A 19,437-nucleotide genomic window follows, 5' to 3' on the forward strand; every position below is an offset into this window, starting at 1 on the left:
TTGAAACAGGCAGGGCTACCAAATTGTATCCAGGGAGTTCAAATTGTTGATGCGATCTGTATTTTCCCAGATAATCCCATTGAGGCAGAGAAAAATATGACACATTACCAAAATTAATCACAGAAAAGGGTCAGGCAAGTGTAATACACAGGAGGGAGATTACCCTTGTCCAGCTCATTGACGAGTGAAACACTTATGACCCAGGAGATGCACTATGCCTCCTCCATCATAGATAGTGCTTACTCACTGTACTGCAATTGCTAAAAGATAGAAATGCATGAATGGATAGTACAAATACACACACCTACACAACACACACATACAACACATAGAACACATACGTACAAAGGCAGATTTCCTCAACCATTCGCTAACTACAAGCCAACGGGGTGCTTGTCCGAGCACTGGGGAGATGAGGTAGAATAGGAGAAACAGACATGTAGCCTCTGCATGGAGGCAGAAGGACTGTTATAATTATTTTATTATTTTATTTTATTTTTTTCTGAGCTAACATCTGTTGCCAATCTTCTTTTTTTCTTCTTCTTCTTTTTCTCCCCAAAGCCCCCCAGTACATAGCCGTTTGTATATTGTAGTTGGGGGTCCTTCTAGTTGTGCTATGTGGGATGCCATCTCAGCATGGCCTGACAAGCAGTGCCATGTCCACACACAGGATCCAAACTGGTGAAACCCTGGGCCGCCAAAGTGGAGTGCGTGAACTTAACCACTCGGCCACAGGGCTGGCCCAAGAAATATTGTTATGATAATTTGGTCTCTATCTCAGGTATTGTTAAACTCTGACAACAGAGCTGCTAAGTGGACCTCTTGAAGCTGCACATCAAAATTGTAAGTACATGGAGGTAATCTTTTTTGCTTGGTTTTGTTTTTTGGTGAGAGATTCCACAGTGCTGAGCACATCCTCCAAGGAGTCCTTGACTTCATAAATCATGACCACTGGTTATGAATTTGTTAACAAATTATCTTAATAATATGTTAAATTATTAAATTTGTATTTAATAAGACCTTGGTACCTGCTCCAGGTTCTGGGCTTGTAGGATTGCATTGTCCTTACAGGAATGTCTGAGGGGCAATTTTTTACTGATTGGGATGGGCAGTATACAGCTTTATAGCAGAGCTTTGGGACAAAGGTTTGACCATTCATTTGACCGCATAGAAGTGAAGAGTGGTCTCTATATGATCACATGACCATATAAAATTAACAAAATACTTCCATAAACATGATATTTTTTGAATCTCATATCTACCCTGTGAAAGAGGCAACATGGTAGGCAACATCTTCTTCTAAACAATAGGACAATAAAGCTCAGAGAAATTAAATGACTTGCCCAAGGCCACATATAAGCAGTAGAGGTAAGACTTGAATCAAGTGTATGACTCTTTTAAAATCTCTGAAAAACTTGGTACATATCTATAAGAACCCAACCAGGAAAAGGGAAAGTGTGATTTCATGAGGTACTCTTTTCTACTCCAGGGCAAGTGTCATTCATAGAACTGCCTTCAGAGAGCCATAAATCTGCCTTTTTGAAGATTGCATCCCTGTTCAGCCTTCCAGAGCTCCAACACATTAGTTTAATGCTTTGTTCTCAGGTCATGCCACCATTTGGATAGTCAAAGGTAGTTAGTGTGCTTCTCCGTGAGCTTCGGTATTTGTCTGACCTGGTTTAGAGGGGCTACCCAAGTCTAGGTTGACACTACAACGTGATACAGAGAATAGCAACCTCACAAAGTCCTCACCTAGCCCACTTCACAAAATGTGTGTGATCTGATTAGAAGCCCACTCTTGTATTTCCCCTTCTACAGAGCCAGGCTAGTGTTGAGGTTGCAGCTGGATTTAGGATTCCTCAAGAAGCAGCCTGTAGAACAAGGCGTAGAGTCAGTCTGTGTCAGCACATCTTGTGCACGCAGGAACATGTGTGCTGAGCTGCAATGTGCAGTAAAGGACAGCCAGGCTGACAAAGTGTGGGAAGCATATGGCAGGGGTGGGGTCTATAGCTGTGTCAGGAATGCACATACATATGGTCATGATAATGTGCATGGGATATTATCCTTAATTTTTCTTTCTCAAAAAACTTAAACACACACACACACACCAGCCAAGATTAGAGAATGTTAACATGGAAACAAGTATTATATATCACTTAGTTCAATCCTCTCATTTTATAAAAGAATCTGAATCCCAGAATATATGGGAAAGAATATATTCTAGGTCACACAGACATACCCAAGAACTAGTGTCTAAGACTCCTTATTTGCAATCTAGAGTTTTTTCCTCCATACCAAGCTCCTTCTCAAAAATTGGGAGCACCTAGCTTTATCTCCCCTGCCCAAAAGGGAACTGAAGCTCTTTTGGACAGAACATCCCTATTGCAGATCTCAAGCAGGTGTGAGAAAGAAGACTTAGACTCCATACTGCCTTTACATCAACCTTTGGCCCTAAAACTCAAATGGAGCTTCAGAAAGTCCAGAAAGGAGCAGAAATCAGTCAGCTTTGGAAAACCAGAAGGTCCCCAGACCAGTCTCTTGGAAACATGACAACTGTTCCCTCCAGAAAAGAAACAAGGTTATTACGAAGGCAGAGACACATGGAGCCCTTGCACTTCCCCTCCCACAGTCTCTCAAGAGGGAAGGTCCTAGATTCTGTCAGAGAGGAGGTAGATTACATATGTCTTTTTGGATTCCTTCAGACCCATAGCCAAAGAACCAAGGGCTTATGGAGCCTCGCTCTCCTTTTCTTCCCACTCTGCTTCATAACTATAGATGCCTTCCCTTCTCTCACTATCCTGAAGTCTTCAAACCAAATATGAGACTCCTTACGAGCCACTTTCCCATTCTGGTGAGCATATTCCTCCCATTTCTGATCCAGGCTAGTGATTGAGCAGTGACCTTCAAAGCCCTCTCTGGCCCCCAAGGCAGGTAAATGTAAGCAAGGACTTTAAAGAGCCCATGGGTGGAGCAACCAGATGAGCCATATCTCAACTAGTTGTCTCAGGGTTACCCGACTTAGACAAAAGAGGAGAACACAGAGGAATAAACTTTTTCCATTCTCTTTGTTGCTCAAATCCTTCAACTTCCCTTTCAAGGCCCTCTCATTACAGCCTTCCCCAGCCAAGAACTCCAGTCAATATTATTCTCTCTCATCTAGAATATAAATCTATCTCTTGATCATGTTTCATTAAAAGCATGATGGTAAGCTGTGAGTGGGACTTCTCTTATTTTCATATTATTTCGAAATTCTGAGGTCTTCAACAAGATCTTAATCCTTCAAAATCCAGAACAAGAGTCAAGCCTTCCTCAACACCACAACCAGGGAGGTCATGACTTCTCAGGGTTCCCAAAGCTCCAAGTTCACACTTGTATGGTACAACACCCCTGACACTGTCCTGCACTGTCGCATTAATCTCAGCAGACATCCCCCTCCTCCACCACACCAAATGATTTATCTTCTTTCTCCTTTCATCTCTAGCCTAGACCTAGCACTCTGTAGGACCGCAGTAAATATTTGATGGATGGATGGGTGGGTGGATGAACGGAAGGCAGGCAAGCAGGCAGTGTGGATGTGAGTTCCTTATAGAGTGGTATCATAACTTCAATACTTGTGGTTGGCTGTTTTTGTCTTTGTTTTGTGGGTCTGTAAGTCCTAACAGACCCCCTATGTTATTTTTTATTCTAAAATACTAATGGTCCTTATTCAAGGAATAACATTGATGCTATTGGCAAAGCCAACACTTAGCTTATACTGGCATATAACACTTTGAAGTCAGAGATGATGTCTTTTTAATAGAAGAGGAAGCTGAAACTCAGATAACTTAAAAGGCTTGCCCAGGGGGCCAGCCCAGTGTAGCAGTGGTTAAATACCTACATTCTGATTCAGCAGCCCAGGGTTCACTGGTTCAGATCCCGGGTGTGGACCTACGCACAACTTGTCAAGCCATGCTATGGAGGGCATCCCACAGATAAAGTAGAGCAAGATGGACACAGATGTTAGCTCAGGGCTAATCTTTCCCCCCCACCCCCCGCCCAGAAAAAGTTCATGTAGTTAGTAAATAGCAGAGATCAGACATAGACATTCAAGTAGAACCCAGTAGTTGAAAGCTTGGACTTGGTTTGCCCTACCTAGGTTTGAAGCCCATTCTGCCTCTTACCAGCCATGTATCTTGGAAGAGTTGCCTTCTTCGTGTTTCACAGTCCTTGTTTGTAAAATTGGGTTAAAAATGTGCCAATCTCATAAAATCTTGCCATGATTATGTGAGGTAATCAATTTAAACTTAATCAACTTAAAGTGCCTAGAGATTTTCTCTCCAAGGCAAGTGCTCAATAAATGTTGCAGCTAATATTCATTCATTGATTCAATATATATTTATTGAGCCAATATTGTGTTCCAGGCACAACATCAGACACTGGGGGTATAACAGTAACACAGACATAAACCCCTGCTCCTGGGGAGCTTATTTTCTAGCAAGGGAGGACACATGATACACAAACTGGATCAACTTTACAGTGTTTTTGAGTTTGAGAATCAGATGACAATGTGGGTCTGGAGCGTATGGAGAGGTCAGAGCTGGAAAGATAATAGTGGGGGAATCTGTAAGGAAGGGATGGCTAAAGATCCCAAAATGGTTGATATTGTTGAAAAAGTAAAAGACAGAATCTTGAGAAAAGACCACACTGAAGGGTAATGCAAAGAGAAAGGGAGCAGACAGAGGTATGAGAGGAGCTCAAGATAGAAGCATGAAAGCTAAGGGATGAGGGGGTTTAGGGTTATCATCAGGCTTCACCCACAAAGAGTCAACAAAGCAAAGACTGTGAAGAGGATATTGGATTGCCAACCAGAAGAGCAGCTGTAATTGAGAGATGAAGAAGGAAGTCAGGGTACAAGACGTGAAGAAGTGGGGGGAGGGGGAGTGAGAAAAGGCAACAGGGAGAGAAAAAGGGCTCTAGGTCCAAATTGCTCTTTTAATATTTGGCAGTAAAACAAAGGAGGTGGCATGAAAGAGAAAAGAGGAAGATTAGGGGAAAGATGTTTTCAGGCTGAGGAGGTGGGAGGATGTCTGTGGGCATAGGAGTACCACAGAAGAAGAAAAACTGCTTACTGAAGAATGCGTAGGTTCAGAGTTTTATTAGACTAAGGGTGCAGGATCATTCCTATTCAATTTCCCTCCACCTTTCCCCCAGAATAGCTAATCCACTGCTTTGAAACCTGGTTAGTATACTTGTCTATATTTATAGAGTCACAGACCATCTTCTCACCTAGAAAACGCAGAGTCCTCCAGGGAGGGACACAACTTCTGATTTTGTGTCCCTCCCTGCCCTAAATGTTGAGTATAAAGCTATGTTCAAACTAGATGTGTTCTAAAAATTCAAGCCATGCAGGCTGACTGGTTAATCCTATAACCGTGAACCAGAGAACAAAGAGGGTATGAGCCTTCCTTCTTGAACCCTTACATCAAAAAAGACCACCATCCTTCTGAAGTGCATTAAGAATGTAGAGCACGCCACCCACCCACCCCAGCCTCTTCCTGTCTAGAAGCAGGAGCAAAGATAAAATGACACCACAAGATTTGTGTCAGGCCAAGAATTACGCAATCTGGGGAGCAAACCACAAGCTGGAGAGCCAAAAGCACCTTACTCAACCATTAGTCCAAAATAAAGCAAGGTTTCATTTATTTTTCTCATGCTCTAATGCTGGATTTTTAATTCCAGGCCCCCAGCTGGGGGTTAAACAAAATTGGGGAAATGTTCAAAATTTCAGGAGAAACTCAAGGGTAATTTGGTCTCATCAAAACCAAACTAAATCAATGGCAAACAGGCCAGCAACTTGTAACTGCACCAGGAGGAGTCCCAACAGTGCTCTAAGATTCTGCAAACATTGTCCATTCCCTCCATAGATTTATCACCAAGCAAAGGCCAGAGCCTCCATCTGCTTTCCATCCCTGTCCCCACAGGACTGTGGTGGAGCTCAGTCCTGATTACATTTGTAATGCCTCCGAAGTGGCCCGCCACAACAGAACACAGGGAGACGTGGGCAAAGCCCCCCAACCTGGTGCTGAGTTCCAGGGCCTATGCACCCTGCTAAGGGCATGGCTCTTTTCCCTGTGTCGGACACCCTTGAATTTTACATCTTTCTGCCTCCACTCTCTGTTACTGAAAGATGAAGATCAGCAACATTATAACGAACATGCTTTGAGATCCCACCATGGTCTACACTATGCCGTATGTCCAGGAAAGTGAAATCTTGTAACCCAAAGCACTTTAAAAACAGCAATGGATTTATTTGAAGCAGAATAGGAATGCTACTTTAGGGAAATGATGTAGCTGACCTTAGGCAAACACTTTTAACCCAGTGAGTCCATGAAACATAGCTGTAATGTGGGTGTAATCATCCTAATTATGTTGGATTTCGTAAAAAATCACTTACACAGTCCTGGCACTGGGTTTAGTGTAGCAAGTGAGTTTCCAGCAAATGATGCAGCTTTGAGGCATGCATAAATCTGGTCTGAACCATGTAGACTATGGAGAACCATCCACAAGCAAGTACCTTTCACCTTCTCCACCACTTGCAAGTGAAATGACTTGGCAAGTGGGCATGAGAACAAACTCAGCATTCAAGTGGTCCTAACATGTTATAATACTAAGATCAGTTAGTATTTTCCTTTCAATCTTTTCTAGTGATATAACACCAAGTACAGCAAGATAGCCATGCATGAAAATTTCATCTCAGGGTTATTACAATTGTGAAAAAGGGAAAACTAGGTAAATGACCAACACCTCTTGCCTGAATTACTTGCTCCAACACCAAAATGGTCTCCCTGCCTCTTCCTGTGGGCTGGGGCCAGAATCCTCTTTCCAATAAGCCAATCTGGTCTTTTAGCCCCTCAGCTTAAAACCTTCAGTGATTTTTCCAAGCCTTTATGACAGAGTCCCCACTCCTTAAGTTAGCATACAAAGTTCGTGGTCTTGCCGCTACTCACCTCTGCTATCAGCTCCCTCACCAACTTCCTTGTTCTCCTCCCTCTCCCTTTCTCCTCCCCTACAACATTCTCTGTACAAAGTCAAGTTTGATTTCTCCAACAGACCATGCCTTTGTTGTTGAGCCATCATACATGCTGCTGCCTCTAACTTGAATACTCTTCCCACTTTTCTCCCTGGTTAACTGTGATACATTTGTCAGGTCTCAGCTTCAAGGTCATCTCTTCCAGGAAACCCTCCCTGATCCTGGCCTAAAACTGGATTCCTTGTTCCTTCAAATGCTCTCATAAGTCTGTATGTCCACCATAAAACTCTTACATATTGAGTTGTAACTGCAAATCTTTTCTGTAGACTTTACCCTGTATAATGACAGAAGTCAAGTTCACTTGCTTACCACTTTATTCTCAGCAGGATGCCCAGCACATAGCAAGCACTTAATAAAAGTTCATTTTAGTGTTGCTGTTACACATTTGGAAATGCTAAAGTTACTTAGTATTTAGTATTTATAAAGTCACTTAGCAATTAGTATTAATATTCAAATATCTGGACTAGTACGCAGTCAGTAAAGGTAAAATTCATAGAGATTATATAACATAAAAACACTTGTTTTAATGTTTATTGAAAAAGCAAAATAAAAATGTACATTTGCAGCATGATCATAGCTATGTACCAAAATGCATGCACTGAAACAAAAAAGACTAGAAGTAAATAAAGTTAACATGTTAACAGTAGGGTGTTTTAGGGTGTTAGGAGTAGGGGTTATTTTTTCCCCAAATATTACTAATGTTCTAAATTTTCTAAAATAAACATTTTTAGAATAGAAAGTGTAATTTAAAAGTAGAATGCTAATAATTCATAACTATAAAATCAAATATTCTCATTGGAGAAAAATGTAAATCCACCAAAAATTTCAAAGGAAAAGAATATGAAAATCACCTATAGTTTCACCACTACTGAGATGGTGGCAAATGTTTATCCTTGTGTGTGTGTCTGTGAATGTTTACCTAAAAATCACCTGGACAACTGACACAAAGTGGAAACTGAATGAAACTAGACTATGAACTATGGGATCTCCTTGGAGTCTATAGACATCAGTAACCAGAAGTAAATATTCTTTCTTTTTGCTTGCTTCCAATATTCACTTGTTCATTTATTCATTCCTAATATATTCCTTGAATTCCTACTAGATGCTAAATGCTGAGCACCAGAAGAGGGAAAAACAAACCCAGGGTTCTGGAGCCATCTGTCCATGTCTACATCAAGACTGCTATGCTAGGGAGAATGTAAATCTCCAGAGGATCAGGGTGGAGAGGGGAATGATTTAAAGGGAGTGAGGAAGGAAGGAAATGCCCCGCACCGGAGACAGTGAGTAGGGCTAAACAATGTAGCAGGAATCCTGGGGATTTGGAGGAGGAAGAAGAGCCCACCAGAAAAAGAATAGGGAAAACAAGGCAGCCAAACTTCAGAGGCAGTTTCAAAGAGCCAGCAAGAAATTGGCCAGACTGGTTCTTAAACATTCCAACTCTTATTTAGTCAAAATTACATAACTATGAATGGGCAGTCTCTGCCCTGTTGTCTGAAGGACCAAGTTTGTCTTTTGGGTAAATATTGACAGGAATAATTTATATTTCTAGTACCACACCCATAGAACATTTCCCTGCAGACATCTGGAACACAATCAGTGAGAATTCTGCTTTTAAATAAACTCTACAGTGGTTAGAATTATGACTAGAAAGCAGGACTGGCCAAAGGCAGTATTTTCAATAGTTAAGCCACCATTCAATAGTTATTTTCAATAGTTAGGCTACCATTCAAAGGCCCTTTCCTAGTTGTCAAAAGTCTCCACCAAATGCAGCTAGCATCCAGTTGTGTCACAGTGTGTCTCTGCTGAGCAGCATCACACTGGTTCTGCACTGGCATTCTTATCCCAACACTCAAATGACCATAGAATGAGAAATTTCATTCTAGGCTCCAAACCCTCCTCAAGCTCAGACTGTCATCAAATCCAGTTGCTTTGTATCTTGCTCTCTTGGGATTATGATCTTTACAGGTGCTGAGTAAAATAAAAAAGCAATGGGGAGTTTCTAGTCAATAGGCATAAAGTTTCAGTCAAGCAAGATGAATACGTTCTAGAGATCTGCTGTACAACACTGTACCGTGCACTTAAAAACTTGTTAAGCAGTTAGATCTCATGTTCAGAGTTCTTAGCATACACACACACACAATGTAGCAACGTGTTGAGATAACACAGGTATAAGTAGAGAAATATACTTGTGCTCTTGCTACGACTTTGAAACTGCTGTTGTTCACCTTAACATGGCAGAGGGTGACTGAACTAGTTAAATCTAGAGTCCAGCTGTGATTGTCTAAAATTCTATACTTAACATACTGCCCTTTTTAATAGGGATATCCTAAAGACCATATTTTAATCCAAAACAAATAAATGTTTCCTTGCAGGCCATTATGTGAGTGTGGCTAAATCGAGGTATTGCCTTGCCAGTTATGAAGGCATTTATTATTGAGTGTAGCTATCTATAACCGAGGCAGAGTGATGCAATAGAAACGACCTAGGATTTAAAGGCAGACTACTTTGGCTCTCATTTGGTCACCTTCTTGCTGTGGGATCCTGCACATATATCTTAACCTCTCTTGTAGCTCTTTTTACTTATCTACAAAAGTGAGAATGATAATAACACTTATTTTACAGGGTTGTTTTGAGTTGAATAACAGAATCAGATAAAGGTTAGTTTCTCTAATTAATCAAATATCAAGATTAAGAAGGACTTAGGAGTTATTCTTGCATTAGAGGAAACCTGGACCCAATAACTTCTAGCACATTCATTATTCTGCCAAGTTCCCCTGTAAGCAGAGAGTGTGTGTCCAACTCATTTGGGCATCCATAGCTCTGAAATGTTGACTGACTGAATGAATGAATGGAGAAACAGTGATTCCAAGTTTGTTATGTTATTTAAAAGCAAATAAAACTAGGATATGACTGAGTCTTCCCACAATTTGAGTACCCACCAAATAACTATTCTTCCCTAGGATACACCAGCCACTCCAAGGATCTTTTCCTGTCCTCTTCCACTCTCCCTGATGGAGCCCAGGCCAAGTTGCACACTCCCTCTCCCACGCACCCTCCGCCTGCCACATCTCTACAGTAGCAGCTGGTCTACAGCCCTGCATTTCTGTTCTTCAATTAGCATGTGAGCTTTTGGAGGCATAGACTGACTCCTATTTATAGGCCTTCAATACCTATTTAGACATGGATGGAAAGATCAAAGAGCAGATGAATGGGTAGATGGTAAACAGGGGAAGATGACCGAGTGAACTGTAGTTCAACTGTACTAAGATCTTGAAAAGTTCTTCTTTCTGAGTTTTTTAAACTCTAAAGATTTTGTACCTTCAAAGTAGGTACAATCAAAGAGTCATCAAGGACTCTTGAGTAGGTTCTATGGACTCAATAATAATGGTCTCACATTTGCTTCACAAATCTGCTCCAGGGAAGCCCCCTCTTGAACCAAGTATATCTCTCTTTTAGAAGGGACACATCCAGGGACATGATGAATGATAAAGGCACTGACAATCCAACTTGGGTCAACCTCAAGGATCTCCAGATGTCATAGCTCATTCTACTCTGTGACAACCACAAAGGCGTTGAAGGTGAGAAGAACCACTGGGACTGTACTTTAACCTCTCAAGGGAAAAAAAAAAATTATGTAACCAAAAGACCATAACAGGCTGGAGCATCCTTCTTTAGAACATAAGATGCTCAACAAATATCTCTAACTGGCTATATGTCTCATTCCTAATTTTTAAATAAAAACCAAATGAGTCCCCATGCCAACACGTCTGTGCTAGGTACTTAGAATACAAGAAAATAGAAAAGTTAATCAAAAACCTTTTTACAACATTAACACCTCTCTCCCTACAGGCTTTAATATGTTAATGGTTTGAGGATCATGGTGGGATCTAATGAAGATGCCACTTAAACCTTTACCCCCTTCCTGTCACAGAACATGTAGAAAAAGATGGCATTGTGATGAAAACACCAATATGTTCCCTTCTGCCTGTCAAGTTAATACTGCAGGATGTGCATAGCATCCTTTCCAGAATGGCATTCGTATTTCCCAAACCCATCCACTCAACACTTTTCCAGTTTTAAAATAAATAACATATGCCAATGCAAATGAGCCCTAGCAGTTATTCCTGTTATTTCTCTTGTTTGGTAATTCGTAGGTTTTCCTTGCTGGTCAGTTAAGTAAAATGACACTTGGTAGGAAGAATACTTTTGGATTTTCTGATCGCCTGATTAAACTGTCATCATAAAGCTGGAAAGTTTCAAGTGCTAAGGTTGTCCTCACAAATACAGGCCATTTCAGGAGGTTGAAAGTATGATAAAGAGGGAAAGATAAAGTTAAAGACATAAACGAAGAGAAAGGAAGCAGGCACAGGGGCGGGGGAAACTACATGAAAAAAAAATATTTAAAAAAAATGTTTAATCCCCTCAAATTAAAATCTGGCCAACTCCTTGAATGACTGAATAGGAACAGGTCACAGTGTAACTTTCCCCACTCCTCTTCCTGTCCTGTTTGGATCCAGTTCTTACCAGGTACAATGACAAACCCTTCCCAACAGCTGTGAGCTCTGACTTCTGAAGCTCCCTCTTCCAAATGACCATAAAAAGACATTGCTTTCAAAACCCACCAGCCAATCACATCCTTAAACTGAAGAAAACTATCGACTTGGCTTAAAATGATGACAAGTCCAGGCTACTTAAATGGATGTAGTAGCAGCATCCCACTGTTCCAGGCAGGGGTAACTTTGCTTCTCACCGTCTCCCTTGCCCTCATCTGAACTATCTGGAAATATACCTGGGCACCACACCTCTCTGAAATACACAATGCAGATTTTATTTTACTAAGTGACAAAAGCTGGCCTCAGGTACCAAAAGAGACTAGAATGCTTGTACGACAAGGTACCTCTGTCTTTGAGCTACGAAAAAGCCCTGAAGAAAATAGAAGCTTTGTAGATCTCACAAAGCAACAAGCATCGAAGATGGTCATTGTCTGAGGTCTTATGGGTGTAGGCCCTGTTTCCTACTGCTGCTGTAGCAAATAACCACAAACTCAGTAGCTTAAAACAACACAGATTTATTACCCTCAATTCTGAAGGTCAAAAGTTTGAAATAGGTCTCACTAGGCTGAAGTCAAGATGCCAGCAGGGCTGGTTCCTTCTGGAGGCCCCAAGGAAGAATTGTTTCCTTGCCTTTTCCACTTTGTAGAAGCCGCATGCATTTCTTGGCTTGTAGCCCCTTCTTCCGCCTTCAAAGCACATCATTGAACCTCTATTTCTTATTGTCACATCTCTTTTATCTGTTTGTGATCCTGCTTCCTCCCTCTTATAAAGGCCCTCATGCTTACCTTGGGCCCACTGGGATAATCCAGGATAATCTCCTCATCTCAAAACCCTTAAGTCAATCATTCCTGCAAAGTCCCTTTTACCATGTCCAAAGTAGGAAGCTGTAGTTTTATATGGCATGGTAAGGGAAAGCCTCTGTGACAAGGACACATAGGAGGAAACACCTGAGGGAAGAGAGGGAATGAGTCACTCAGATATCTGGGGAAGAGACCTAGGCAAGGAATCCAGCATGGGCATGGGCTAAGTGGGGAGCATGTTTCCCAGGGTGTTCAGGAAGAGTAAGGAGGGGAGCGTGGCTTCAGCTGTGTAAGCAACTGGAGAAACGGGGCAGATGAGGTGGGGGAGGTCTCAGCAGACTACAAATACCATTGTAAGAACTTAGCTTTTATTGTAAGTAAAAGCCAGCAATCAAATAAGCACATTTGGGATTGGAGATTTTTTAGAGATCTTTTTTTATTTTCTTTTTAGCTTGCTCACACACAGACATTTAAAAATAGCTGCTAAATACTTCTTTCGGGGAATGTGAGGCACTCATAATAATAATAAAAAAGTGCCTTGGGCTTTCTTACAACTGGATACATCAAAGGGTTTTCACTAGTAATTTGTGGAGCGTCCGCCTCTGGGTGCCACTGCTGTGATTTCAAAATAGAATTATCTTGTGCTATGTGATTTCTTGAATCATTAGTTTTCCATTTTCTCTTTCTCTTTTCTTCTTGTTCGATTTTTTCAGTCCAACATGAGTTTATACAAGAAGGTTTTAAAAAACGGTGGCCCATGGGCAATTGGGTGACAGGGGCAGTTGCAGAAGAGGGAAAGGAGTGGAGCCTCTTCCCTGGGCACAGAGTGACCCAGACCCCCTGGATCAATTCAATCAATGGAGAGCGGGGTCTGGTCAGGGTGTCCAGATTTTCCAAAACAATGGGAGTATGGTAAGGAAAAGACTGAAGGCCAGGGGGAAAATTAGGAAAAAAGAACTCTTCACAAGCCAGTGGACTACTTTACTTGATTTAATTAACCATTTCACTGCAGCAGGGGCCTAGAACGAAGGTATTTTTACCACACAGAGAAGAGTTCTTACCAGAAGCACAACCATCATAAACAAAATAGAATCCCGGTCCCACCCCTTTAATTACTTGGCTGACAGAAAGCTCAAACTCTTCAAAATTATAATTATCAACAATTCTAACTTATTATGCACTAAAGAGTACTTATCTTTGAAGATTAATAATTTCAGCATAATCAAGGAAAAATAACAAAATTACTTAATTTCCTTCTCAGTCAAAGCTCCAAATCTTAAAAGGAAGAGCCTTCAGGCAGGGAGCAAGTGACTACCGGCAGCCCTAAGGAGCCTCCTGGATTATCATGTATGTAGGGCCTACACAATGGGACAGCAGACAGCTGCACCCAGGGGCACAGGAATAGGACTCTTGGCCCTCTTGCCTTTCTTTCCCCACCTCTGACTTCCAAGATCAGTAAAGAGAAGAGGCTGGCAAAGAGGATGAGGAGAAACTATCACAGGGGCTCTGATTCTTGTGGGTATTTGACTGCATGATCCAGCTACATGCCAACATTCCTAGGTCTGCAATATATTATGGAGTATTATTTTTAAATGAGAAACAATTAAAAAGATGGGTCCAGGTATGCATGGAAGAGGAGCAAGCAGGAGCCAACAGGAGAAATGAGGAAAGAGCTCTCTGGGGGCTACAGAGCCCTTGGAGGGACACTCCTGTTTGGTTAAGGGCAACATGCAGAGCAAATAAAACACTTCTGGGTCCCAGACTTGGGCCTTGAGGTGCCAATTTGTGCCCTTTGGAACAAATCCGACAGTTCTTGAGTTTCTGTGGGGAAGGAAAATAAAGAGTCCCATTTGCAAAACTTTCTCCAGGAACTCCAAATTCCCTGGCCCACAGATGATTATATTCTTTCTAAGTTACATATCTTCGCGCAAAATATCTCCATTTTAAAGAATCTAAAATAGCTATGTTGATACAGAAGAAGGAATTGAATTAAGGTAAAAACCACAGGAAAAGCCCACTGCAGTAAAACTCCTCCTTAGTGATTCTTAGCTGAGAAAATACAGGCCCACAGACCTGAGCAGGATCAGAAGTAACCTGTGTCCTCACCATGGCCAGCAAGGCATTCAAGGACTGGACTGCATCCTACCTTTGTAAACAACCCCATTCTCCCTCCACTCCTCCATTAGGTCATGAGGCTCCTCTCGCACTGGCTTTTGTGTCTGTCCCTTGATCATTCTAAACTTGTTCCAGTCCCATGGATTTTGACCTAGCACTTTCCTGGACACTGTCCCATGTTCCTTGCGTGGCCTAGCCTTTTTCTTCCTTCAGATGTCAGCTCAATTGTCACTTTCTCAGAGAAGTTTCCCTAATCATCTTTTTTAAGGTAATGTATTCCCCAGGCCACACTCAGGTACTCGTCAGCACATCATTTCATTTTATTCTCTTCATAGCATGACTCTCTGAAGTTATCTTGCTTATTGCCCATTGCTTATTGTCTTCCCCTGTTAGAGCTGGACTGCTGCCTGTCTGGTGTTCCAGTATGTCCCAAGTCAGGAGCACTGTTACGTCATTCACAGGGTCCAGTACAAATAAAAATGTGAGCCCCTTGTTCAAAAAGCAAGAGAAAAGCTTTTTCTTTTCCTATATGGTCTCTCTCTCTCAATATGTCACAGTATTTTTTATTTGCTATTTAATATTGTGTTCCAATTATGGGGCAAGTACAAACCCTCACAGATGCCAAGGGCCCCTACTCTGTGACTTGGCGCACAGAGCATGTGCACCCAACCCTGACTCTCCTCATGTCTATGCTCAGTCCCCACCAGTGTTAGAGACCAAAAGGAATGAACGGTTGAGAACCCAGTCCAGGGAGGAAGGGAGGCATGGAAGGATTCTCTGAGCCTCCAGCACATACCCCACTGTCCTATTGGACTTCACTTACAAATTACAGATCCTAAGACAAAATTATCAAGAATTTCAGGGGCCAGCCTGGTGGCGCAGCAGTTAAGTTCGCACGTTCAGCTTCTCGGTGGCCTGAGGTTCGCCAGTTTGGATCCCGGGTGCGGACATGGCACCACTTGGCAAAAGCCATGCTGTGGTAGGCGTCCTGTGGATAAAGTAGAGGAAGATGGGCACGGATCTTAGCTCAGGGCCAGTCTTCCTCAGCAAAAAGAGGAAGATTGGCAGTAGTTAGCTCAGGGCTAATCTTCCTCAAAGAAAAAAAAGAATTTCAAAATGGTGACCACAGAAGATTAAACTCCAAGCACAGAGCCCCCATCTAAGCACAGTGCTCATGAGTCCAGTCTTATCTCCAATCTCTAGGACAACGCCTAGTATGTGGTAGGGAGTGAAAGAATGAATGAAAGAACAGCAAGTAAATAAACCATAATTCCACAAACCACTTCCATTTTGCCTATCTTGTGGGCAAGCTGGCTTGCTTTTCATTAATGAATAACTCTTCCTTGAGAGCATACCATCCACAAGTCATTACACTGGGAGTTCTGAGGGCACACAGAGATGAATCAGGAGCAGCCTCCTTCTTCATAAAATCTGCAGTCCAGTAGTAGAACTAAGACAATGCCCTCAAACAACTCCTCTGTGAGGCAAACAATGAAAAGTGACCTAAGGTACAGAACAATGGCAGCTCAGAGATCTATATCACTACAGGGATCACAAAAGTTTTATGAAAGAGGTGGCATTTAAGTGGGCCTCTAAAAAAGATATGGGGTTTAGTCATAAAGAGAACCCAGGAAATGGTGACAATGTCAGCAGAAGGTAAAAGGAGGAAAGCCAGAATTACATACAGTAAAGAGGTAACGGTGCTCAGGAAAGAGAGCTGGAAAGCAGCTTGGGTAGGTAGGTTCAAGATGAATACAGAGAATCTTGAAGCCACTTTTTTAAGAATTGACATTGTCAGGTGGTAATCTGGCTGCCTTGCTACATTCATTATGAATAACTGTAACAAATTACCACAAACTTGACAGATTTTCAAACAACACATATTTATTGCCTCAGAGTTTCTGTGGGTCAGGAATCTAGGTGCAGCTTAACTGGTTCCTCCTCTCTGCTTCAAGTATCTCACAAGGCTGCTATCAAGGTATCAGCCAAGGCTAGGGTCTCATGTGAGGTTCAACTGGGGAAGCTTTCAAGCTCATATGGTTGTTAGCAGCATTCAGTTCCCTGTGTGGAGGGCCACAGTCCCTCACTGTCAGCCAGAGACTATCCTTAGTTGCTTGATGGGCCTCCCTAACATGGTATCTTGCTTCATCAAGGCAGGAAGAGAGAGAGAGAGAGTTTTCTAGGAAGGTAGAAGTCACAGTCTCATGCAGCGTAGTCATGGAAGTGACATCCCATCAACTTTTCCATAATCCATGGTTACAAGCAAGTCACAAGCCCTGGCCAAACACAAGGGGTGGGGATTTCACATGGGTGTGAGTACTAGGAAAAAGGTATCATGAGGGTCATCTTAGAAGTTGCCTACCATACTGCAGTAAGAGGGAATAGATTGGTGTAGAGACCAAAGGTGAGAAACCATCAAAGATGCTGCTACGTAGGCTAGGAGGGAAATAATTAGGCCCAAAGTGAAAGGAATAAGTACAGGGAGAATGGATATTTACAAGCTCATTCTCAGTGGTAGAATTGATAGTACATAGGCCTTGTCAATGAGTTCTAGGTGGGTGGTAAGGGCAAGGGAGAAAGTAAAAGAAGATCACAAGATTTGAACTCAAGTGACTGGAATTAGAGGAGTAATTAAGAGAAAGAGAGAACAGAGGAGGAGAGGCCAGTTGCAATTTTCTTGGTGGGAAGAAGAGAACACATTGAATTTCAGATTCTAGAATACCATGCAAGGCGACCATATACTTGGAAATGTTGAATTCCAGGAAAGCTATTGAAGCTAGACATCTATATTTGAGAGTCACCTGCACACAGGTGACAGCTGATGGCACGTGATTGGGGATAAAGAAGATGCAGCTATCTCGAGCTATGATGAAACAGCTAACGAAAGCTTAGAATGAGGAAGCCCTTGCAAGCCACCTCCTCTTGTGGGAATTCCAGCCTCACTTCCAGGCTGGAATCTGGAAGGGTGAGAAGAGAAATTTCAAGTCAAAACAAAAACTTGAGGATGTCTGTAAGATCTGCCAAGAGTCAAATAGTTGGAATACTGGGCTTGCCAGGATTTTTCTAGAGACAGAGGTCTAGCTACAGGCAAAGGCTCCCAACAAATACACATAATACACTGACTTTTAAACAATAAGAAGGCTTTAAGTTTAGATTGCTTCTTAATATTTCCAAATCACCTACATTAAGAATTAAACCTAAGACCATCTATTATTATTATTTCATTCTGCAGATCAGAAAAGTGGGGCTTGCCCTATGTCACACATATGGCAGTTCTAACTAGAATCTTTGCTTATCAAATCCTCACCCAGTGCTCAAGTCCCTTCCAGGGTACCAAATTCCTGGCCTAAAATCTGAGTCTAAATGCATTCTCCTAGCTATTCATGTACAAAATCAAAGACCCACTGTATCTAACACACACACAAATATGCACACATACTTCATAGCTCTCAGACATTAATTAAATTTGGAAGCCCTAAAGCCCCCAAATCTCCAAATAAAGAAATGATCTTGGGATACTGAAGCAGATGGGAATAAGAAAACCCTGGCCTCCCCACAGAAACCTTCCTCTTGTGGAAAACTCAAGTTTAAGGATAAGGAAACTCAGCTGCCTTCACAGTGCAGAACTGAGCAAACTTTTAAGCCAGACCAAAAACCCAAGGCATTCCCCATTGCCAATCCATATCATAATCAATGTTGATTGAATGTTTGAATGTAATTCGAATGAAAAGCATTTCAAAGCACAAAAGTTCTGTTGCCAATAAGTTTAGTCTATATAATCAAATGCATTCTTTCTGGCCCAATCAGCCGAGGCTTGGCAGAATAAAGGTCTTTGGTATGAGCAAAAAAATCCAAGCTTAAATCTTACAATTGCTCCTTTGAGGGTCGTTGACTCGGCAAGTTTTACAGTGGTGTACTGAAATGAATACTGCCTCTATGCAAAGCAACAGGAGGTCACATTATAATTAGAATGCAATCAGTGGAATTGGTTATGGCTTGGTTTTCTTTCTGAAATGACAATCTACGCCACATCTGCCATTACATTAATATTTTCGGCATTACTAGAAGAACAGAGGGAGGGGGCTGGGTAAAGGGAAGCCAGTGTCTTTCCATGGAGCAGCTGATAGAGTTGTCTTTAGCTAGAAGTCCGCATGAGCTAATCAAGACCCAAACAGTTCACCTTTAAAATACCGAAACCATCTGGCAGGCTGTCCCATGATAAATCTCAATGATAAATGTCTCCGTTTTGATGTTACAAAGGAACCGCAGACCTGCTCAGTTTTGGCACAGCTGAAAACATACTGGCAGCAGTAGAATAGAACTCAGATGTCTCAAAATAGAGAAGTAAATCATTTTGACCTGCGGGGCATAATATATTTAGAGAAAACCTGATTGTAATAAAAAGGTTGGACTCATCACAGTTTCTACTATAGGAGCGGCAATATATTTTTCTGTAATACTTTTCGGTTTAGTGAAAACTCCAGCATACACAATTTAAAAGCCTCATTCTTTTTTTTCCCCCTTCTTTTTGTGAGTCGTCAAACAACTCTCTCTGCTGCTTGTGAACTACAAGAGTTTTCTCTCCCTGGTTCTCAGACTTCTTGCAGGGGAACTGTGGAGGCAAGCATGCCTTCAGAATGATTAATCCACTTGCCTTCAGAGGTCTGTTTTGCTGGGCCCACAGCCACTGCCAAGAAAGGACACACTGTGACCACCAGCGCCAGGAACTGAAGGTATAGCCTCTAAACTCAAGGTTAGCCCAGACCTGATGCCGAGAGGGAATTGTAAAATAAATTATGTTGTGGGGTTGGGAAGGTGGACCTTTATGTCCAGCCAAACTTCAGAAACAAATTATAGAGTGGTCAGTTGACCTTATTTATTTCATCTTTTTTCCCACAAA

The 19,437-nt window shown here is 41.9% G+C and overlaps 1 protein-coding gene across 2 annotated transcripts in view; it reads right to left on the reverse strand.

Moving 5' to 3' along the window:
- Positions 1–19,437, reverse strand: part of LRMDA (leucine rich melanocyte differentiation associated) — a 1,073,572-nt gene that overhangs the window by 139,170 nt on the left and 914,965 nt on the right. The window lies entirely within an intron of this gene.

The sequence above is a fragment of the Equus quagga genome, chromosome 2, assembly GCF_021613505.1.
Source record: "Equus quagga isolate Etosha38 chromosome 2, UCLA_HA_Equagga_1.0, whole genome shotgun sequence".
Taxonomy (NCBI): domain Eukaryota; kingdom Metazoa; phylum Chordata; class Mammalia; order Perissodactyla; family Equidae; genus Equus; species Equus quagga.